Genomic DNA, 17596 nt, shown 5'->3' with positions numbered 1-17596 from the left:
TAAGAAAAAAAAATCCTTTGTCATGCTAATGTGTGATGTAGATAGTATTCCTAGCATAGTTTGTAGCACTTGCCCACAGAAGACATTACAATAAATACAGATATTTGTATTGTTTAAGTGAACCACTACTGCTTGCATTACTATAAACTGTTCCAAGAGTTTTGAAATGAGAAGCGTTTCACTACCCTGGAAAGTCTAAGTCACATCCATGGTTTCACATTTGCAGTTCCACTTATTCATACCCGCACATTTGCAGAACATTGCAAGGTCACAGGCACTACAGCCACCTTATTTGCTAATCTCAGGCAAAGTGCACATCCTTGAAAAATACATCACAAAAAATAACACTGTGAAGATAAATTTAAAGCCAACAGAAACAAAGAACATGGACACAGACAAGTGAATCGGTACTATAGACATCTAACATTGCATTATTTATTAACTTTTTTTTTTTTTTTTTAAACGTTGGCTATCATCTACATACTGCACAGAACCACAGACTGACTGAGGTGGCAGGGATCTCAAGGTCCATGTGGTCCAACTCTTGCTCAAGCAACTCTTGTTCAAGCGGGGACAGGAACACCCAGAGCCAGCTGCCCTGAACCACATCCAAGTGGCTTTTTGAACATCTCCAAGGAAGGAGACTCAACAGCTTCTCCAGGCAACCTGTGCCAGGCCTCTGTCACCCAATCAGTGAAGAAGTGCTTCCTAATGTTTAGGCAGAGCTTTTTGTGTTCCAGTTTGCCCCCACTGCCTCTTGTTCTGGCATCACTGACAAGAGCTTAGTTCTGTCCTCTTTGCACCCTCCCTTCAGACACTTACACATATTGATAAGGTCCCCACCAAGCCTCCTGTTCTCCAGGCTGGACAGTCCCAGTTCTTTCAGCCTCAGATAAAGGTCCTTTCTTGTAGCCCTACATTGAACTCTTTCTGGCAACTCTGTCTTTTGTGTTGAGGGGGCAGGACTGGATGCAGTACTTCAGGTGTGGCCTCATCAGTGCTAAGAAGGAGGATCATCTCTCTTGGCCTGCTAGCAACACTTCGTCTAATGCAGTCAAGAGTGCCATTACTTTGCATACTGGCAAGGGCACTCATGAGAAATAACATCTCAGTTACTAAGTATAATAGACTAAACAATGCTCTCTTAAACCACCAAGCAGCAGCTATACTGTATATTATACCATGCTATGCACAATTTGTTTCACCTACAAAGTCAAATTACTCAGAGCAAGTCTTACCTTAGAGCAGTGGATGTTATCTTCAGCAGTAAAACAACCACATTTTTTATTTGAGAATCTTAATTACAAGAAGATACAAGCCTAACTTACAGCATTTGTCACTGTTTTAGAAAGTGCTGTAGGTCACAGCAGCAGCTCACAAAACAACAGGTACATAATGTAGAGGCCTGAACAGTAATCCAAGCTAACAACAGTTGATCAGGCATGATTATATGTTACTGCAGAAGCAAGCATGTTAAATTACTCTAAAAATGCCCATTCTTCATCTGAACACACTTCACAGTTTCTTCCTTCCAATCAGAACATTAAACAGGTTCTTCTCCCCAAGAATTACACATTTAAGTCGCACCCACCCTTGTTTTTATTACCAGTTTAGTGCTAGTAAAACCACAGAAAAGGTGGGCTTATTAAATCTTCCAGAACAGTCAAAACAAAGGGAAAGAAAGTGACCTTAACTATGGTAGGCTCCTCTTAGCCAAACCGTAGAGTGATGATCATCACCAGAGATCCATTAATCAGAAATGGTAAACTATCACTTCAGCTTTACATTCCCGGAAACTCTGGATGTTGTTGTCTATGTTTTTAATCATTAGTATTTGTTTCAAATGTCTACCACACAACTACAAGAAAAAAATATATTACAAAATAAAAATCTCAAAGGCTCATTTAAGCAATTATCACTTCTTAAAAATGGGTACAACAGGAAACATCTCCAACCATAACAAAGCTGAAACTTGATACAAGTTAAAACACGTTTTTCTTTGAGTTTGTTTATAAAAAACACAGCAATAGATGCCAAATCTTTCAGTGCTCTGTTTCCATGCAAAATTTCAGTACCAAAATAAACTCTGTCAAATCTGCTGTTTGGACATTATCAATTAACACTTCCTTTGATGTCACTGACAGCCCAAATAACTAATACTGAAGCAGTGATGTGGTGGGGAGGGGGAAACACTCCTCCTCTGCTGTGCTGTTTACACTTACATATCCCTGAATTTCTCAAGAGGATATAAAGAGAACCAATGAAAGGCATCTTCAACATGGGAAGCCAGCTTCCCTGCCCCAATGTACACAGGTCCCAGCTTCCCAGCCCTCTTCCAGAAGTGCCGGATTTAAATTTGTATTTACCAAAGTGCATTCGATGCTTCTCTAAAACAGTTACAATAAGTGGTTTTTATGGTTATCTAAGGAGGAGTTTTTAAGCATAGCTACAGCTACCAAATGTAGAATAAAGCTAAGCAATTTGTATTCTCAGTTAAAGTTGCTAGGGAAACCTAAAAGGGTGTGTAAATATCATGTTACAGTAGATAAAGGTATATAATAAGCAGGGACAGAGGTACGAAAAAAAGCAATACAACATAGAAAAGGTGCTTTAAAAAGAAAAAAAAAATCTTGCTTTAAGAGTTAAGATTTCTAACTTTAATATTCTAGTCCATGCTTTCAAACAACTGTTGTTTCTCCTCACTAAGAAAAGCAGCTCTTCACCTACTTGGAAAAAAGATCGCAAAGATATGTTAATTTTCCCCCTAATTTATTATCTATTCTATCACCATAGTTGCCTTTTCCAGTTTTTTCCAAAGACTGATGCAGTTGCAAGTATTTTTCTGCAGCCCATGATAATGACAAAGATCAATTCATGCTTTGCTTTGTTATTAGGTTCTGTTATGGCAGTGGATATTATATTGCTTTAAGTTTTGAAATGTTTCTGAGTTTCAATAAAGCCATTAATAACAACATGTTAGTCCAGACTGCAGGGCTGTCCATGACAGTGCTAAGAACAACTGATCTTTAATAATTACTCTTCCTTTCTCAAAACCTTACTTGTACAGATTTTTCTCTACCTAGATAGCAGCTCTCTTCTTAAAGATATGAGAGATGAGGAGCAAAGTGAAAGCTTTCAGCAAAATCTCTTCTCAAAGAATAGGATAGGGTTTGACTTTATGATCTGCTCAGCACCTCATTATGTCCTAACTGATCTTACATCCTAGTGAGTTCAGCAGCAGTTGAAAATATTCAGCGTCTGGCAATAATTGGATTTCAACAATGGAGAACACTTGAAAATCCACAGGTGAAACAAAATAAGTAGCTCAGGACTCTTTGCCCCTCTCGGTAGCCTGACACTGTAAGCCTTCTGCTGACTGCAAGTACTAGGCACACTCTTTGCATTCTCTAAGCAAAAGGCTTCTTTCTAAATAGCCTCCAAGAGGTCATCACCCACAGAAATCATGTTGCCTGAAAGAACAGTTTTGCAGCATTTAGCAAGTTGCTTTTGTTTCCCATTCTCATCTTCACTTACCTCCCACAGTTTTCAGCCATTGCATTTTGGTCACCATTCCAATCGGATGCCAATCGGATGCTAGATACATTTGGGAAGTACACCTCAAAAATCATGTACTTGAGCACTACTTTAATGTGCACCTTACCACCCACAAAGTTCACACACAAGCCTATATGCACATCTATATACAAAGCACAGATGCTAAAGCATTCTGAAACCCTCAGAAAATGGGAATGTAGTGTTGGGAAATAGAAACAAAGGCTGAATCCATTTTCTTCTTCCAGCCAAAGTTTGCATACCTTGCAGCAGCTACTGACATCTTATTTTAAATACCTAAAGCACAGAGACTACTTATCCCTGGATAAAGAGTACTCAACGTTTCAAAGGATTAAAGCACAGCAGGGGTTAACTGCATTGTACAACAGCATACAAGGGCCACGGAGATAACTGGAGGGGCTGGAGCATTTCTCCCATGAAAATGAGCTGTGTGAATTGGGCTTGTTCAACTTGGAGAAGAGAAGGCTCCTGGAAAGAGCCTTCCAGAGTACTTGAAAAGAGCCTATAAATAGGAGGGAGAACAACTTTTTACACAGGCAGGAAGCGCTAGACAAAGGAGAACGGTTTATGCACTAAAGGAGGAAAGATTCAGATTAGATATTAGGAGGAATTTTTTCACTCAAAAGGTGGTAAGACACTGCAACATGTGTACAGCCCATCCCTGGAAGTGTTCAAGGCCAGGTTGGATGGGACCCTGGGCAGCCTGAGCTGGTGGGTTGGAACCCTGCCATGGCAGAGGGTTGGAACCAGATGGTGTTTAAGGTCCTTACCATCCCAAGCCATTCTATGATTCTATGAAATAAAGGTACAGTTCACCTTTCTGGGTATCAAACAGGCAGTTTTTACAAGTACCTCCTCAGCAACAGGCTTACAGCAAGTCCAAAATTGCACAAGTGATGTACACAATTTATCAGAAGAATGTAACAGTCAAGTTCAGTGCTCTTTCACAGAGTAAGCACTACAGCTCACTGTGCTCAGAAACAGGCAATATAATTTCCCAAGTTTTTTTAAACTCTTTTAGTTGTGCCACATTTGATCTTTAAGGTCTTTTCCAACCTGAGCAATTCTATGATTTGGTTTTTCTTCAAGGAGCCCCTTAGCAAGGGTTCATTCTGTAAATCTCTAGCTAGCCAGCTTCAGGTACGCAGAAAGAAGAAAACATTTTTGTTTTGCTTTATCATACAATCAAGCCTAGTATTAAATTACTTTTTCACTATTAATAACATCCATACAATTCAACTAGCATTTAATCAGTACAGGAGTTCAAACATAGAGCCTTCTCTGGCTCTCATATGGGTGTGATTCTGCTCTCAGGCAGCCCAGAGTATTTTAGCTGCTGTGACTGGAAACAAGATTAGGTCTTCTGCACATAACAGAATCAAAGCATGTCATTCCTGCACCATTTCAGTAAGCAATCTCTCAGGCAAGTGTAAGCAGCATTGTGATTGACTCAACTTACAGTAAGCACAGGTGATAAAAGATAGGTGACAGAAGTCACCTGAGCCTACATGTCACAGGACCAGGCATCACACATTGAATAACAGCTCTGACCCAACGCTCCTACTCTTCATGTGAAACTTCTGTGCAAGCATTACAACTTAAGCCCATTTTTAAAAGGTCACAACAACATGAAAGCCAACACTAGAATGTTATTTGCATACCTCCCAGAAATACAGGAAAAGATTAAAGTAGCTTAAAACACAGAGAAGAGCCAATCCTTGATAACTGCTGAGTTAACCAAAATCAAGATGCACTCCGTATTGTTATACCTCTGGAATGTGAGCTGTGCTAAGGAATCACACTATCTGGAAATCTGCCCACCAGTTATGCAGTTCATGCTTCCATAACAGCACTGACAGCTAAAGAGAGAAAAAGAATAAGTATATACTTTCATCTAGAGCACTGAGTTTATAATAGCAAAGTACCCTTCCTACAAGTCAAATCACTGAAAGCTACACAGAATCAAGCAGAGACAACCATAACTGATCCTCCTCTCACTTCCCTTTCTGAATAATAAAACGTTAGTTAGAGCTGTTTCTTGAATCTGAAGGGGAAAAAAAGAAAAAGAGAGAGAGAGTGAGAGAAAGAAGGATAAGAACAGATCTCTGAAGCCTTTTTGGCTCTGAGACTCCACCTCCAACTACCCACGCAATCTATGAATAAAACTAACAGGCTCATAAAGTGACAGAACATACGAGTCCTAAAACATACTGCTGTAAACGTGAGCCAGATTTAATTAAATGTAAGCTAAAATTAGAGAAATAGCATATGGCCAATCGTGGTGCTACTGAAAATCCATCAGCTTGTTTTAATACGGTTGGGTTAATTTTTAAACTAAGATTTTAGAGCTGGAATAGTTTCTCTACAGCAGAGAAGAAACTTGGTTCAAGCATAACCATCCAGATTACTTCTAAAAATTGACTGTGCATCGTTAGTTGCACTTGTTTCTTGTCTTTGTCCTCACTACAGAAATCTGCTTTCAGTATTCCTCTGATAGTCACAACTACTTTCTCAGTACAGACTAGTTTCTCCTGCTAGGCAGGAAAAAAACCTCTTCACATCTTCCTTCCTCTCCAGCACAATCACCCAGTTCAGAATTTGGTTTCATTTCAGGCACCATAAATTCCAAACCTCATTTCCATAGTGCTGTTTGTCCCTACATTTGGAAGCAAAATCCTTTGTAAGGACCTAACGCTGAACATTAACTTGCATTTTAGGCCACATCCACATAAATAAGAAGAGAATAAGGACAGGAATAAAACTAGTATAGCTACCTTATTTTTGGTACCCTTGACAGAGGCTGAATTCAGTCAATTTGCTGGAGGCTTCCTGCTTAGGAAGAACACTCATTTAAACTGCGCTATGATTTTCTTCTCTTTATCATGAATTTTTTTTTTTAAATTATTATTTTTATTTTTATTTATTTATTTTGAGAGAGAGAGAAGGAAACAGCCTCCCATACCCACTTTTCTCACAAGCCTATTAAAGAATTTAAAGTGGGCAGGATAGTTTCTTTCTCTCTAGAAAATGCTTTTTCACACTGGCTATTTTCAGATAAACTCAAGGCATCCCAGAAAGCACTGTAGGCAGGTTGATATTATCATCATGTTCTTGTGTAAGGACAAAGACAACACACTAAAGCTTTGCTTTAAGGTTGCAATCAAGCACGCTTCATTATTATTAAAAATCGAAGTGCTTATGTCGTTCATCTTTTCAAAAATGCCCTGCTTACGTGGGTGGGCCTTTTGCTTTAAGGCAAAGCAGAATTACGAACAGAAACCAAACCCAAAGTCCTGGACTACAAAAACCGTATGCCGCACCCTGGTTTTAACAGAGGCTGTGTTCTCACGCACTGGAAAAACACCGCTTCAAGCATTTAGAGACGAACGAAGTTCGAAACGCAGCGCTGAGCTGCCGCAGGCACTTCCCGGAGCGGCCACGCGCCCCACAGAGCAGCGCCGCTCGGACGGAGCGTTGCCAGGTGCAGCCGCCCCGCACAGCTCCGGAGCCGGCTCCCAGAACCCGCAGGGTGCTCCCAGCCTCCGAGGCAGCCAAGCAGACTTGGGGCCCGGGAAGGTACAACAGCAAACGGGCAGCTCCCGCTTCGTTGGGCGCTCCCTCGTACAGAAAAAAGCCTCCCCCTCGCTTCCATCATACAGAGAAACCCACACCACAGAGGCACTATAAAACATTTAAAAGCAAAACACTTCGCTTCCACTCTCAGAATTCAAAGAGGATGAAGCTTACAGCTTCTCCCGCCCCCACAAGTAGGAGTAGCGTTAAGGGGCTCTCGGCCTCACCACCTACCAGCCACAATTCCAGATTGTGCAGACACTTTCACTCCCGAGGGTCAAAAAGTTCCTTCTGGAGCTCCTGATAAAACGATAACTCCGGTATCCTTCTTTCTTCTTCCCACAGCCGCAAATCTTTCGGGAATGAAAAAGGAGAAGTTTCTCCTCTCGAGCTGCTCTGCGGAGGCACCGGGGCGACCTGAAAGGTTCTCCGAGCGCAGGCCACGTGCGGGCTGCCGCAGCCCAGCTGCACCTGCTCTGCTCCTTGCAAACGGCCGTCACCTGCACGAGGCTCCGGTAAGGCCGGCTCTGCACTCAGAGCTTCTGAACTCGGCGCTGCGCTGATCGAGCACGCGGGCACGACGCCGTGACCTTAACGAGTTGCTTCATTTGCTAACTCCCGGACGCAGGTGATGGATTTACAGCGCCCTTATAGCCCTCAGCTGCTAATTGCTGTAGCGCTTGTGCTTTCCATTGCGGTATGCGCTTTAACGATTGTAAAAGATGACTCTTAAACGCTCTCAAACAGAGAAAAGATGCACCAGGGAACTTGAAACAACAGTAAACCTTTTTCACAACGCAAAAGATCTCATAAGAAGGGGAGAAAGGCTTTCAATTGTGAAAAGAAATGACAAAGGGAGATGCCACCGCGACCAACGCTGAAAGAAATTTAAAGAAGAATGAGAAAATGGAAGAAGCCGGTTTTGGGCAGCATTTCGCTCCCAGGGTTCCATCCGAGTGGATCGATACAGTGCTTATTGTCAGCACAGCCTGTGACTTATCGCTGCTGCTGTTACAATGGATATCTTCAATGCCGTGTTTTGATCTTTCCTTTTAAATTAAAATTGGCGTGCAAAGTCTGCGGTCTGAGTTGGAAACAGGGACATAAACACTGCAGTGCTATTTTTCTCCAACATATTAATTGTGAACGAGGACCCTTTGGGCAGGGAACTTTATCATGTTCTGGAGGCCAGCACTAGCCTCAGTCCCAACCTACCTACACCACAGGTCAACTCCTGTGCTTCTAGTGCCAGCACATTCGTCCCTTAACCTGACATTTATTTATTTGTTTGTTTATTTGGTTTGAGGGTGTGGTCGAGTTTCACCAAAATGTGGCATAAGCGATAGAAAAAGCAAGTGGAAGAAGAGAGGGAACTGAACCCTTATATTTAAACAGTAGCACAGAAGCTGGTTGTGAAACTGCACTTTCTCATTCCTGCAGAGTAGGAAAGAATTTGCTAAGGCAGCTGATGCCTCTCATTAGCCTACCTAACATGGCTGGGGGAAAAAAAAAAGCAGTTTCAAACACTCAAGCCAATCTCTGATAAAGCTATCTGCTGAGGAACGGTTTTGTCAGAGATGGTCTGTGCAACACTGAGAAAGGCATTTGCCTGTCAACCAAACAAAAAACGCTGATGATCCTTTGGGCCAGAGAGCAAAAATGACCTTGCAGCTTAGGAGCTGGAGGATTTCTTTGTTAGGCTCCAAGTGCAGTTCCTTTTGCAATCAGGACTGTTACTTTGCATATAGTGAAATTATTTCAACCACAGATTACAGAAAATTTGCAGCAGAATATTCTTGATCTGACTTTCTAATATACTCTCCTGAGAGATTCAGATTCTGTCTCCATATGCAACAGGTGGGTGAAGAGAGCCTCTCTTTTGTTCTGATGCTAAACAGGTGAAGCAGACTTGTGCTAATGAGTACGTCCTGGATGTTACCACCTTGCTTGTATTTTCAAGAAGGCTGTGCAATGGGATAGAAATATACATAATTTGTAAAAGGTGGGAAAGCTTTATTTTGGTTAAAGTACTATGACGTTCAAGCCACAGGCAACTTTTCACATAAACGGTGTCTGAAATGTAGTGACTGCTGACCTGCACTGAGTTAGGTGGTGATTACTGTCTCGCAGGGAAAGTTCTTACCAGCAGTCTCTAAGTGCATGAAGCTGTTCACTCAGGTACTCAGTTTTCTCTCATCTTTTGCCTGTCCTCAACGTTAATCCGCTCCTCTTTATTACATTACAATTTTCTCGTATGGTAACAGTGTTTCCCAGCTGTATGCCAATAGCAAGTTTCATTACCAAATTCTTCATTATTGCACAAATGCCATTAATAAAAATTTCTCACTTCAGCCCAAGAAAATCCATTCTAAGATCTCCAGTGGCAAATTCCTTCTGGCCTGATAACTCCACTTAAGACACATATTTCCCCTTCCTACTATGTCATCCATCTTAAATCCCAAAGCTCCATTATAACATCCGGTGTATGATTTATCTTTCCAAGCACAGAATTAATAATGCATTATAATGCTAGAGTGAGATAGACTCACAGAAAGATTTTGCCGAATGCAGCGTGTCTATCCTAACATAGCATGTAAGCAGGAAAAAAATAATGACTTAAGACAATAATAATTTACCAGAGGAGTAAAAGGAAAAATATTCAATGTATCAAAATCAGACAATACAAAATAAACTGACCTCAAGTACAGAGGTCTGAGTAAAAGCAATACAGAGAAAGTGACTGCAGCAACAACAAAGAGACAGTAAAATAGTTTTCATATTAATTTATGAGGAAATAACAAAGGAAAACTATTGGATGTTTTCATAAAGTAGATATGTCTATGTAACACATTAAAATGCAATAGCTAATACGAATCAATGAATTAGTCATCTGCATTAATCAAAAGTAATGTTCATTATTAACCAAAATCAAGTGGAAGTCCTTCTTAGACGTGCATGCCCACTAGTTAGCACAGCTACTCACAGGTTTGGTCAGCTGAGGGAAGGAACATTTTTGGTCCAGTCACTGGCAGGGTCTTGGAAATGATGTGCGTGCAAGTTCTCACCACTAGGATGAATCACAGACCTGGGTTATCAGGGACCCTGAAACACAAAATGAGTAAGACTTCAAGAGTTACTGCATGACAAAATCAGTCAAAGTCCAAAATACACCAGATTTATTCAACAGCTACTACAAGGATGCAGGGGAGACTGACTTCTTGATGCTGTTTCCTGATACTGTTAGATCAGGATCTTCTTCCTCCTGCCTTCCATCCTACCCTCTCCTCACTGTTCACTTCTTGGATATTCCCTCTCACAATGAAGAACCAACTTCCCTTCTCCAGTCGTGAATTCTATCATGTACATCTTGGCATCAAACCTTATTTGTGGCTTCCTGTACCATATCACCTTATTTTCCCTGTTTGCTTCATTCGATCCATAGCAGTTTTTAAACTGTATTAATAGAGTTTTATTAATAAAACACAGTTGTTTTGTTTTCAATGGGTCAGATTTTCTTTCTAGAGTGCTCTTTAAAAGGTATTTGGTAAGCTTTCTTAGGTTATCTTTGTAATGCAAGAGTACCGATGCTTCTGCATAAGCTTTATGAATCATGCAGAAAGTAGCAGAGGCGAGTTCACGTTCATCAGTTTAACAGAGAGACACTCACAGTGCTGGGGTCAGCTGGCTGGTCAGTCTGCCAAGTTCTCAGTACGAATGGTAGCCAATCAGTACAGTGCCTGCCCTGGAATTACCCCCAGCAGATACCAGCAAGATGTCTGCTAATCCCCTTTAGTTCTGTGGCCATATATGCAACAGCGGGAGACAATAAAGCATCCTGTATCAGCAAGGTCATTTGCAGGAAGCAAGGAGACTTGCTCATAGCTTCAGAGCAATTTCTCACAAATGAGTTTCTTCTAGCTACCTGTAGAAAACCAGAGCCAGTTTACTTGCATTCCCAAGCTAATAGCCCTTTCTAGTGGGCCAGTTGTCTATTTAGGCTGTGATCAGTACTTTTCCTCGCAATCTCAACCCAAAAACACTGTTTGTAATAGTAAGTAACTGCATAGATTAAGCACAAATGTATGCAAAATACATATGGGAAGCTTTATTTAATTTGCTACTCTGTATATTACATATATATATACTCATATGCATCCAAGTAAAAGAAAAAATATGCAAATCATAATTTCATAACAAAGAAAATTAGTAAAACATTATGAAGCAGAAAGAATACAATATCAATAAACTAAGGTTTTTCACATACATGTTTATAAACTACTAGAAAATAATTTACAAAGATATGAAAAGTGTAACCAATAATGAATTGAAAAATGCCAGATTAAGCTTGTTGCATATTCATTACGAAATACATCTTTATTACATGCACATACTCTTACAAGATCCATTTTTACTTGGGTTCAAGACAGACTGCTCTCTTACAGAGCTGTTATCCGGTATTAGATTTTGTTCTTATTTGCTCCCTGGACAAAAGCCAGTACTGTACTCAGCACACACTATTCCAGTATTGCTTTAAAGGAGAAGCAAGACTTCAGTGAGTACAAATCTTCTTCCCTCTCTTCTTACATACAAATGACTTCCTAACAGAGATAGGGCACATCTGTCCCATGCAGTAAAGCGTAACAGTTAACTCCACCACTCCAGTGACTTGACCACAAATACAACCCCTGCTGCCCATATGGGAGGATAAAGTAAGTGCAAACACCCCTACAGCACCATAGCCCTATCAAACCCTGAATGCCCAGCACAACTAATCGAAGCTGACGCGTCTTCCTACTTGCAGTGCCAAGCATAGCTGAGATCTCTCCACTGCCCTGCACTGATATGAAGAAGCTTGGTGGTTGCTTAGTTTTGAGGCTCATTCTTACAGGGAGAATGAAATCTACAGAAAACATCATGCCTTAAGATCTGTGACCATGCACCAATTTGGATACCACTGACACCTCAAAGCAAAACATTTCAGACAATAACATGGAACTTCTTGCTTAAATGTCTGAAAGCCAACAGTAAATTACAGTATCTATGACATCCAACAGAAGGAACAAGTTAGCCTTCTATTCGCAGTGTTGAACAGTAAGGCCACACACTAGGATTTTAACTCAATCAGTCATGGAAAGTAATGATGACAGACATTCTGTCACATCTATATTGGTGATATCTGTATTTCACATAGTCATTAAAAAAGCTTGAATTTGTTTTTTTTAAAAAGTAGGGTATAGAACTTTGTGTACATTCAATATATTTTTAAAAAATTATTAGTTTATATTAATACATGTTAATTGACTAATATCTTAATAAGATCCTAAATAGCAATTTGTATATTTGCATGCATTACTCCATTAATATCATGAATACTTTAATTTGCAAGTATAATATAGTCTGAAAATAGCTACTGCGGATGAAAGGCTGTACTCCATATATGCTAAGAGAACTAAAGGTCAGCCTGTAGCATCCAGAAGATCCTGTTTACTAATTCACACAGTGTTTCACAGACATGCTTTAAGGACAATCGTAGCTTTTTAGCTTGTTGGTATTCTGCAATGGTGGAAAGCTTATTGGGTTTTTCTCACTCATCTGTCATGCTCCAAGGGTTTCTTGATCATTAATGATCAATAGATCAGTTTAGACGAGAATGATAATTCAGAAAATTGAAAAAATATATGAGTTTCCTTGATGGGTCTATATATTGGTAAAAAAGGAATCCAATTTGTAACCCACTCCTGGCTAATAGATGTAGTGCCTGAAGAGCACGTTTTAGAATTTCACAGATGCTAGCTTTGGCAATAATTGAGCACATATTTGGATTGTTCATGGTTTTAGTCAAATGTTTTACGAATATGCCTTCTTTAAATGTATTGACTTTACTAAGATCCTGAGCTCTATTTAGACCTTTTGACTTCATTGTTTATTTAGTTACCAAAGCAGCCCCAGCAGTTAGAAGGTTAAATACTGTCCCTCCTCACTGTTGTGTGAGCTTGTAAGTCCAAAACAGACAAGAAGATGAGGGCCTTTATCATCCATACATACATGAAGCTACAATCCCTGCTTTGTGTTCACTAACCCTTTTGCCCATCATCTACGCCTCTCTTATGCATGCAATGACATGGGAAAGAAAAAGAGAAAATACACAAGTAAGGAATTGCTTTCCTTCATATGTTTCACATATGTCTTACTCCTGCATGAGCCACAGATGTTTCATACATGTATGGACTCTGTCTCCATCCTTCTTTCTTTCCAGCTACTTCACAATTTCCTACATATGGAAGACTTCCAAAATGCCTTTGCCATCTGGTCTATGCACCACCTCATCTTTCCTTACCACCTGCCATTCGTCCATTGTCTGACCTGATTCTTGTCAGAAACATCATTATTTTTCTCCTTACTGACTCATGAAAATATGAATTTTCTCTTATTTTAGACTAATGAAAATCACCATGGGTGAGACTGTATGGCAGGTGCAAGTACCTGATACAGTAACCACAGTCACCTTGAACCATTCCGGATGACTCAAAGGGAAAAGCTCTAATTTTTCTTATTTCCCATATGTTTCTCCATTTCCAATGGTGATCTTTCCTCAAACAGCTTATCTACGTGCCAGTCTCAACCCTTATTGAGAGGTGGAATTCAGACTCATGGACTGCCATTACCAGCATCCTTTCTAGAGCCATTTTTGTGGATAGGACTTACTTTGCTTATTTTGGCAATATTTTTGCTATATTTAAATAACTAGATTATGAATGTGAGCATTCTTTTCAAGGTGATCCTCAAATTCTTTCTTAGCTTCCTTAATTTCCTGATTACATTTTTTTCCTGACATGAGTTATGGACTTCCCTTTTTCTCTCCCAAAGGACAGTTTTATAAATGCCAGTCCATGATAATCATGGTAACTATATATTGAGCCATAAGTTTCTTATTAGATCACTTTTTTTCCTCTTTCTTTCTGCCCCCAACTCAAATTTCAGCAGAATTTGACCTGACTTATAATATAATTTTTTTGAGAAGTATCTAGGCTGCCTCTAGGCTTCTTGCTTTTGGCTCCTCCTTTAATGCTTTTTCTTCCCTTTGACCTGTTGCCTCATTTGTATGCTGATCCATTCCTTACAACTGAATGCCTCTGTTCTGGATTTATTTTGTTTAGACTCTCCTACTGCAGTGTTAAACCTAATTTTATTTTTAATTGATATTACAGATCAGTTCTCCCAAACACTTCTTAAGCTGGCCCTAAGCACTAACCAGGACCAAAGCTGCAACAGCACCTTTTCTTCTGGAATGGAAAACTAGTTGTTCTGTGAAGCTGTTATTTACTACCTCCTGAAATTTACTCCTATGTCTGTCATAGATAAGGCAATCATTCTGTGGGCAGCTGAAACACTCACTGTTACTGCTTGTCCTCACTTTGCAGGTCTCTATGTTTACGTAACATCATGGATCCTATATCTATATCCTGATTGGAGTTAGGTTAATAATTCAGTTGTAACACTTCATTTTTATTATCAGTGTGATACTTCCACCTACAGGGTTTTCATGTTCTTCTCTCTTTTTCCAGTGATAACTTTATTCTGGTTCTTTTCACTTCAGACTCCATAAGCAATGCCACTTCATCTCCAGCGCATCTCACCCTGCAAATGTATGTAAAGTTGATAGCCTGAGAACGCCACATCCACTGACTGCCTTCTTTCTGCACTGTACCTCAGCTGCCAGTCTGTCAGACTTGTATGAAGCCGTCATCCCAGTTCTCCCATCTCATTTCTCAGGCTGCTACCACTGGCAGAGAAACACTGTAAGTTTTGCCTTTGGTCTGTTGCCAAGTAGATGGGACACACTGTCAAATGAAATCAAGTCTGACTTGCTTTTCTACTTAGTGCTGTTACACTGTTTTCTTCCCAGCCTTTTCAGTAGCTCCCTGACCATTAGCTGTGTCTGTTTCAAAGATCACTGCTGTCCAACCTTAGTGCTCCTTTACATGTCATCTGCCTCTGTCTTTAGCATTTTTCAAGTTTTTAGGGCCATCCTTACTAATCAAGGTTTCAGACCTTCCTTCCTATTCCTCTCCCGCTGAAATGTTTCCTAGTTCCTAACACATGTGCATCTCTTATCCTAATACATAAACTAAATAATTTCTGAACGTTACATTACTTTCCATTCATGAACAGCAACTGATCTCTATCTTCAAAGAACCTTAAAAACAGACCTGACTGATACCACAGCCCAGCATTTCTCAATGTTAATAACCTTTCAGAAAATTTGAACAGGCAGCTGCCAGATTATTAGCAGGCAACTGAAGTATCCTATCTATCTACAAGCAGTAACAGCATCAACACTGCAGTATAAGCTCTTCCCATATAATTCTATTTACACCATGCCTAGGAAAATATTCCAATAGGGAGCTTGTAATTAGTCTCATAAAGGCTCATTCATGCCAAGCTGGTGCAAATAATGATTTAGAGAAGAATGGATGTAGGGCAGAAATTCAGGGCAAAATTTAGATAATTCCCAAGGAGATAAGGTCATTGGGATTGATTGTGTGCAATTTGACAGTGTATTTGAAAAGCGACATTTTCCAGGCTAATAACTGCCAGCAGTGCTGAGAGTTTTAAGCAATCCAAAAAAATCCAAAATCCAAAAAAAAATCCAAAGCCTGCAGTTTTGGACTGATCAGTTCTAGCATGTTCGTTGTGCAGCAAAAAAAGATATGCTTACTGATCCATATAATTAAAATCATAATCTGTGCCCCTTAACCTCAAGCATGTGTTTAACAGAATGAAGTATTTTGGTGCCACCATTCACCTGTACAGCCAGCATGTGTTCTTTGACGTCAGCATCATACCCTATATTCCTAAAGGAATTATTTTATCGAATATATTCATATTGATTCAAGGAACAAAACCAATATCTTGAGGAGCTTCATGAGTTGAAAGCTTCAATGAAGTTTTCAGTCCTGCAATATCCACTCTAAAGAAAATAAACAACTGACTCTCAATAGTAAGTCTTTCCAACCAGGTTTAGCAGTTGCACATATTCAAAGCCTGCATGCTGTTAGTCCTGAAACTGTTCATAGCATCAGAAACATTGATAATTCAATATACTGGACATTTTCTCATATTTCTTTCTCACGACTTTCTTTGCTGAGAAGTTTCTTCTGCCACACTGACCATTCTTGAGGCCAGTGAAACTCTCCACTTTCTCAAAATTTTTCACACTTCCGGTTACTCTGCAGAGCTGAGTATTTAGCACATAATCCAATGCCAGTACAAAGAAAACAAAAGAAGGAAGTGGTGAAGGCTAAATTCTCTACTTTCAGCAACTGTGCAGAGTTACACTGAAGTGATGGGTCTTCACCACCTAAAATATTCAGACTATTTCTATCTATCTATTCCCAATAGAAAGACCTCAGTTTCTGAGTTCCTACCTCTGGAAATAACATCTCCAGCCAGATCAGAAAAGTGAAAGATTTTGTATAATGGCAGCATAGATGGCAAAGATTCGTTCCATACAGGTCTTCACACAGCACATACTAATTCTAAAGACAACTCTCTTTTTAGGTCTTTCTCCAGTACCACTGGTAATACAGTTCCAAAGGCACATCAGCACCCAAGCAGATTTTTTAAAATTAGCAGAATAGGGTTTCTTATGTTTGATCTTCAGTGGAAAGGAACAGGTATATACAATTCACTGCAAGATGTGAAGAGAGCCAGTATAGGACAGTCAGAAAAAGAGCAGCCAAGTGAAGAATAGAAAAGTGTTTAAAAATGCTCTCTAAAGAAACATTTTCATGTTTGAAATGAGACACTCTGAATTCAAGATAATTTAGAATATTACCACCGAGTATAAATTACTCATAGCTAGCTACTGAGAATTTGACTAACTTTTATCTATGCTCCCGATTTTCAAAAGCATGTGAATCTCACTGCTGTCCCTGAAAGTTGTTCCCTAAGTAAGGACTAGAAGACTGAACTGGATATGGAGATCAAGTGAGGTTTGTAACTATGTATAGGTGATATGAAACATCAGTTTATTGCACTCAGACTTAAGCTTTCTTTTTTGAGTGGTGTTTTTTTGTTGTTGTTTTTGTTTTTTTTCCTCTTCCATCTTGCATCATCCATCAGCGTATATCCAGAACACATTTTGAATCTCTAATTTTTTTCCCTGATTCTGCTTTCACACTATACAACAGATTCCATCCCAATGTTTTCAATGGCTGCCAAGGTAAGGAAATTGCAGTCACTGAGCTCACTGGCTCCAAGCAGTATTCTGTGTCTCATAACCTACAATACTAGCATAATCCAGTCTACCAGGAGATATTCCGGCCTGCTTTCTGCAACTGATGAAAACGACACTGAACTGAAGATGCATGTTTGGCTGGCAAAACAGTGGAGGCAATGGCAGAAGCAAATATTAGAGAAATGAATTGTGTCAAATGAAAGGAAAGGA

The 17596-nt window shown here is 39.8% G+C and overlaps 1 protein-coding gene across 1 annotated transcript in view; it reads right to left on the bottom strand.

The window, feature by feature from the left end:
• GALNT18 (polypeptide N-acetylgalactosaminyltransferase 18) overlaps positions 1-7499 on the bottom strand; it is a 212047-nt gene extending 204548 nt beyond the window's left edge. The window contains exon 1 of the mRNA XM_072338534.1: positions 7381-7499. The gene's annotated coding sequence lies outside the window, so the exon portion shown is untranslated. The remainder of the gene's footprint in view (positions 1-7380) is intronic.
• Positions 7500-17596: the final 10097 nt, after the last annotated feature.

This window comes from Excalfactoria chinensis, chromosome 5 (assembly GCF_039878825.1).
Source record: "Excalfactoria chinensis isolate bCotChi1 chromosome 5, bCotChi1.hap2, whole genome shotgun sequence".
NCBI lineage: Eukaryota > Metazoa > Chordata > Aves > Galliformes > Phasianidae > Excalfactoria > Excalfactoria chinensis.
The sequence above is the reverse complement of the archived record's forward strand: the minus strand, read 5'-3'. Positions and strand labels throughout refer to the sequence as shown.